Genomic DNA, 6000 nt, shown 5'->3' with positions numbered 1-6000 from the left:
CCCAAGCATGGGCATTTTCCTTACCACCTGACTCTGCTACATTTCATTCGGTCGATAATGTTTTTTCTGCCCTCGGGCTCATTTACGATGACCCTGACCGACTGGCTCTAGCGGAATCTAAAATCCGCGCCCTCCGCCAGGGGGAGCGCTTGGCAGAAGACTATTGTTCGGAATTTCGCCGCTGGGCTGTAGACACACAGTGGAATGACCCAGCACTGCGGAGCCAGTTTATTCATGGGGTATCAGGGAGGGTGAAACAAGCCCTCCTGATGTATGAGACTCCGGCATCATTGGAGTCTGCCATGAGTTTGGTGATACGTATTGATCGCCGTTTTCATCAGGGGGCACAGGAGACGCTACCTCTGGGGGAAAACAGAGGTGCAGGTGTGGTTGAAGTAGATGAGTCCCCTGAACCTATGCAGATTGCTGGCGTGGCACAGGTTCAGCCTCGCGCTCCGGGAGTCCGGAAGTCCGGAGCATGTTTCTACTGTGGTAAAGGAGGTCATTATGTTAACGTTTGCCCGGTACTACCTAAGAGGGTCACACCGGCGGAAAACTGTTAAGCTCAGAGGGTATGGAGGAGACCCAACTGAGCGTATGCATATCCTCCATGATGGTATCTCAATGTATGCTCCCTGCCAAGGTTATTGTCGCCGGCAGAGAGCTACCTATATCAGTGTTTGTGGATAGCGGTTCCGCCACCAATCTCATAGATGAGGAGTTTGCACACACCGCCGGGTTTAAGATTGAAAAACTTCCTCACCCCATACAGGTGGTGACCATTAATGCTGTTCCCCTCCCTCAAGGGGAGATTACTGAGTTTGTGGCAGAGGTGAAACTCCACATTGGGGTCCTACATTCTGAGTCGGTTACATGTAGGGTCCTCCGTAATCTCCCAGCTCAAATGGTCCTGGGTTTTCCATGGCTGTCCAGGCACAACCCGGTAATTGATTGGAAAACTCAGGACATAGTACAATGGAGTGGTTTCTGCCAAGACAATTGCTTGGCCACATGTGTGTCCACCGTGACGCCCAGCCTGCCGGAGGCTTTGCAGGATTTCGCGGATGTTTTCTCTGAGAAGGGTTGCTCAGAACTGCCTCCACATAGAGCCTATGACTGTGCTATTAGGTTAAAACCCGGGGCCAAATTACCTAAGGCCAGGATGTTTAATATTTCTGGTCCTGAGAGACAAGCTCTGAAAGACTACATCGCGGAGAGTCTGAGCAAAGGTCACATCCGGCCTTCGTCCTCGCCTGTAGCCGCGGGGTTTTTCTTCATTAAGAAGAAAGATGGGGGGTTACGCCCGTGTCTGGATTTCCGAGAGTTAAACCAGATTACTATCCGTGATCCCTACCCAATGCCGTTGATCCCGGATTTGTTCAACCAGGTAGCGGGGGCAAAATGGTTTTCCAAGCTGGACCTCAGGGGGGCGTATAACCTCATAAGGGTCCGTCAGGGGGATGAGTGGAAGACGGCGTTTAACACTCCTGAGGGTCATTTTGAGAGTCTGGTTATGCCGTTTGGGTTGACCACCGCGCCTGCCGTTTTCCAACATTTTATTAATGATGTCTTTGCTCATGTCCTGGGGAGATTTGTGATTGTATACCTGGATGATATCCTCATTTATTCTAGCGATCGGGACACTCATTTGCAGCATGTTAGGCAGGTGTTACAGTTGCTCCGGGAGAACCAGCTCTATGCTAAGCTGGAAAAATGTTTATTTTTTGTCCAGGAGTTGCCCTTTTTGGGATATATTGTGTCCGCAGCTGGTTTTAAAATGGACACCGCTAAGGTGCAAGCGGTGTTGCAATGGGAGAGGCCGGAGAGTCTGAAAGCACTCCAGCGGTTCCTTGGGTTTGCGAATTATTATAGGAAATTTATAAAACACTTTTCGACTGTCGCCAAACCGCTCACGGACATGACAAAAAAGGGTGCCGATCTGGCGAACTGGCCTGAGGTGGCTATACGTGCATTTGAGCGTCTGAAGAATAGTTTTGCTTCAGCCCCCATTCTGGTGCAACCAGACGTGTCTAAACCTTTTGTGGTAGAGGTCGATGCGTCGGAGGTGGGAGTGGGGGCAGTACTGTCTCAAGGCTCGTCCTTGAGCGAGATGCATCCATGCGCCTACTTCTCCAAGAAGTTGTCGCCGGCCGAACGGAATTATGATATCGGCAACAGGGAGTTGTTGGCCATCAAACTGGCTTTTGAGGAATGGCGACACTTCTTGGAGGGGGCGGCTCACCAGGTCACAGTTATCACCGACCATAAGAATCTGCTCTACCTGGAGTCGGCCAAGCGTCTGTCTCCTAGGCAGGCTCGCTGGGCATTGTTTTTTACTCGTTTCAATTTTCTTGTGACGTACCGTCCCGGGGCTAAAAACACCAAGGCGGATGCTTTGTCTAGGTGTTTTCCGGGGGGAGAACCTCGGGAAGAGCCGGTACCCATCCTCCAGAAAGGGGTAGTGGTCTCGGCTCTCACGACTGAGGTAGAGGCGGAGATTGCCGAGGCCCAAGAGGAGGTACCACCAGGACTTCCCGCCAACAAATCATTTGTACCCCTGCATCTTCGGCCTAAGGTGTTGAAGGAACACCACGATTCGGTACTGGCTGGTCACCCAGGGGTGAAGGGCACCTTAGAGCTGGTATCGCGTCGTTTCTGGTGGCCCAAAATCCGGCAGGACGTGGTCTCGTACGTGGCAGCTTGCATCACGTGCGCTAGGGCTAAGTCACCCCGAACCCGTCCTGCTGGCACGCTACAGCCTCTGGGGGTACCCAATAGGCCATGGACAGAAATCTCCATGGATTTTATCACTAACTTGCCAGCCTCGGCAGGGAACACGGTCATCCTGGTGGTGGTTGACCGTTTTTCAAAGATGGCGCATTTTGTGGCGTTGTCCTCTTTGCCCAATGCTAAGACGTTGGCTCAGGTATTTGTGAAGGAGGTGGTCAGACTCCACGGAGTACCGTCTGACATAGTATCTGATAGGGGTACGCAATTTGTGGCGAGGTTTTGGAAAGCTTTTTGCTCAAGGTTGGGGATCAAGTTGTCACATTCTTCGGCGTTTCATCCACAGTCTAATGGACAAACTGAGCGCATGAACCAAAATCTAGAACAGTATTTACGATGCTTTGTGTCCGACAACCAGGAGGAGTGGTCTACTTTCCTTCCTCTGGCCGAATTCGCATTAAATAATCACCGCCAAGAGTCATCAGGAGAGTCTCCATTCTTTTGTGTGTACGGTCAACATCCTCAGTTTTGTACCTTACGTCAGGGTGACTCCGGGGGTGTCCCGGAGGAGGATCAGCTAGGAGCCCAATTGTCATCAGTCTGGAGGCGGGTGAAACAGCGTTTGTTGAGCATGAGTGCCAGGTACAAACGGGTGGCTGACAGTAGACGCGTGCCAGGTCCGGACCTGTGTGTGGGTGAATGGGTGTGGTTAGCTACGAAGAACATAAAACTCAAAATCCCTTCTTTAAAACTGGGTCCAAGGTTTATTGGGCCTTTTAGGATTTCTGCCATCATTAACCCAGTAGCTTATCGGTTGGAACTTCCCGCGGTGTACAAGATACACAACGTGTTTCACAGGGCTTTATTGAAAAAGGTGGTAGGCTTGGTGGACACGACGCCGATGCCACCTCCAGTCATGGTGGATGGCGAGTTAGAGTTCGAGGTCGCCAAGGTAGTGGACTCTCGAGTAGTACGCCGTACTCTTCAGTATTTGGTGCACTGGCGGGGGTATGGTCCAGAGGAGAGGTCTTGGGTTCCAGCCTCAGACATACATGCGGATCGGCTGGTCAGTTCTTTTCACCGTCGTCATCCGGACAAGCCGGGTCCTATGAGTCTTGAGGGCCCTGGGGTCCCTCTTAGAAGACGGGGTACTGTCATGTCGGACGCTGTTCACACCACAGCATCCGGCAGGCAGAGGTAGTTCCACCTCCAGCCACTATAGCCTCAGTGGCGCCGGCCTGATCTTCAGGCTCTCGGGGGTTAATCCTGCTGGAGACCAGGTTGGATGGTTAGTCACGCCCACGGTCTTTAAATAGTCATGCTGGCCTGTGGGCGTCGCCGATTATAGCTTGTGTTTCATACCAAGTGGTTCCGGTCTGGAGTGGAGGTGTTCAAGAGAGAGAGATTCATATCTGGTGTCGTATGATCCGTCGTTATCCTTTCTCCTTCCCTTATTTGTGTTTAGTTGTGCCCTGTTCACATTACTGTTTATTCCTGTGTGTGTGCGGCGCAGTGCAGTTTAAGTTCTCCCTGTCTGTCATTATTTGTGTGGGAGCTTTGGTGGTGACTTCTCACTGGGTGGAGGGTGGAGGGTTAAGTGCAGGGCTGAGCAGGAGATAAGGAAAGGTCGGAGGCTCAGGCATTTGCACCTTCAGCAAAAACCCTGGGTTGAGGGTCAGACAGGGTTTCCCCTAGTAAAGGGACACCACAGGGGCCCCGGGTATTTCAGCCTTAGTTGAACTAAGCCCCCGTGACAATTGTTCAACATCTTTATCAACGATTTAGATGAGGGAATTGAGGGTAAACTGATTAAATTTGCTGATGACACAAAGCTAGGAGCGATAGCTAATACTAGAGAAGAGAGAGAGAGGATTCAAAAAGATTTAAATAAACTGGAGAAGTGGGCAGCAACTAACAGAATGGTTTTTAACAGGGAGAAATGCAAAGTACTACATCTGGGCAATAAAAATGAAAAAAGCATATATAGAATGGGAGGAATAGGGCTAAGTGACAGCACATGTGAAAAAGACTTGGGTATACTAATAGATCACAGACTGAATATGAGTCAACAGTGTGATGCAGCAGCAAAAAAGGCAAATGCAATTCTAGGATGTATTAACAGAAGCATACAGTCTAGATCACGTGAAGTCATTATTTCCCTCTACTCCTCTTTGGTCAGACCTCATCTGGAATATTGTGTCCAGTTTTGGGCACCACATTTTAAAAAAGACATCAACAAACTGGAGCAAGTTCAGAAAAGAGCGACCAGAATGGTGACCGGTCTGCAAACCCTGTCTTATGAGGAAAGGTTGCAGGATTTGGGAATGTTTAGTTTGCAAAAGAGAAGACTGAGAGGAGACTTAATTGCTGTCTACAAATATCTAAAGGGCTGTCACATTGTAGAAGGATCAACTTTATTCTCATTTGCATGAGGAAAGACTAGAAGCAATGGGATGAAACTGAATGGGAGGAGGCACAGATTAGATATTAGAAAAAACTTTTTGACAGTTAGAGTGATCAATGAGTGGAACAGGCTGCCACGAGAAGTGGTGAGTTCTCCTTCAATGGAAGTCTTCAAACAGAAGCTGGACAGACATCTGACTGGGATGATTTAGCGAATCCTGCTTTGAGCAGGGGGTTGGACCAGATGGCCCAGGAGGTCCCTTCCAACTCTACGATTCTATGATTCTATGATTCTATGATTCTATGATTAACACGCTAAGGGCTGCGATCTGTACTCTTAGTGTACTGGGGTCTAAGGCCCTTTTTGAACGCTGCCTGTAAGATGTCCAGAATCTTTGAGATGTTGGGGTGGTCAGTCTCAACTGTCGTCTCTCCACAGAAGCTGCAGAATCTCTTCCAGATCTTGTTATATATCGCAGCGGTTACAGGTTTTCTACTCACCTGCAGGGTAGAGATGATGTCGTCTGACAGGCCCCTTGATTTTAAGACCTGCCGCTCAGGTTCCAGGCCGACAATTGGAGTGCTTCTGGCTTCTGGTGCCAAACCGGACCCTAGTGGAGGAGGTCCCTTCTTTCTGGTAGAAGAATGGGTTCTTCCTCTGCCATCTTCCTGAGCAAGGGGAGCCAACTCCTCTTCAGCCAGAATGGCACTATTAGTATGACTCTGGCTTTGTCCTCATTGATTTTCCTGAGAGTCCGCGGTATGAGGGCGAGAGGCGGGAAGGCGTATAACAGGCCCTTGCTCCATGATTGTGATAGGGCGTTGATTCCTGCTGGGTTTCCCAGAGGGTTAAGAGAGTAGAAGGTCCTA

The sequence above is a fragment of the Dendrobates tinctorius genome, unplaced genomic scaffold (assembly GCF_039654945.1).
Source record: "Dendrobates tinctorius isolate UK_male_01 unplaced genomic scaffold, ASM3965494v1 ptg000113l, whole genome shotgun sequence".
Lineage (NCBI taxonomy): Eukaryota > Metazoa > Chordata > Amphibia > Anura > Dendrobatidae > Dendrobates > Dendrobates tinctorius.
This window is presented reverse-complemented; position numbering follows the sequence as displayed.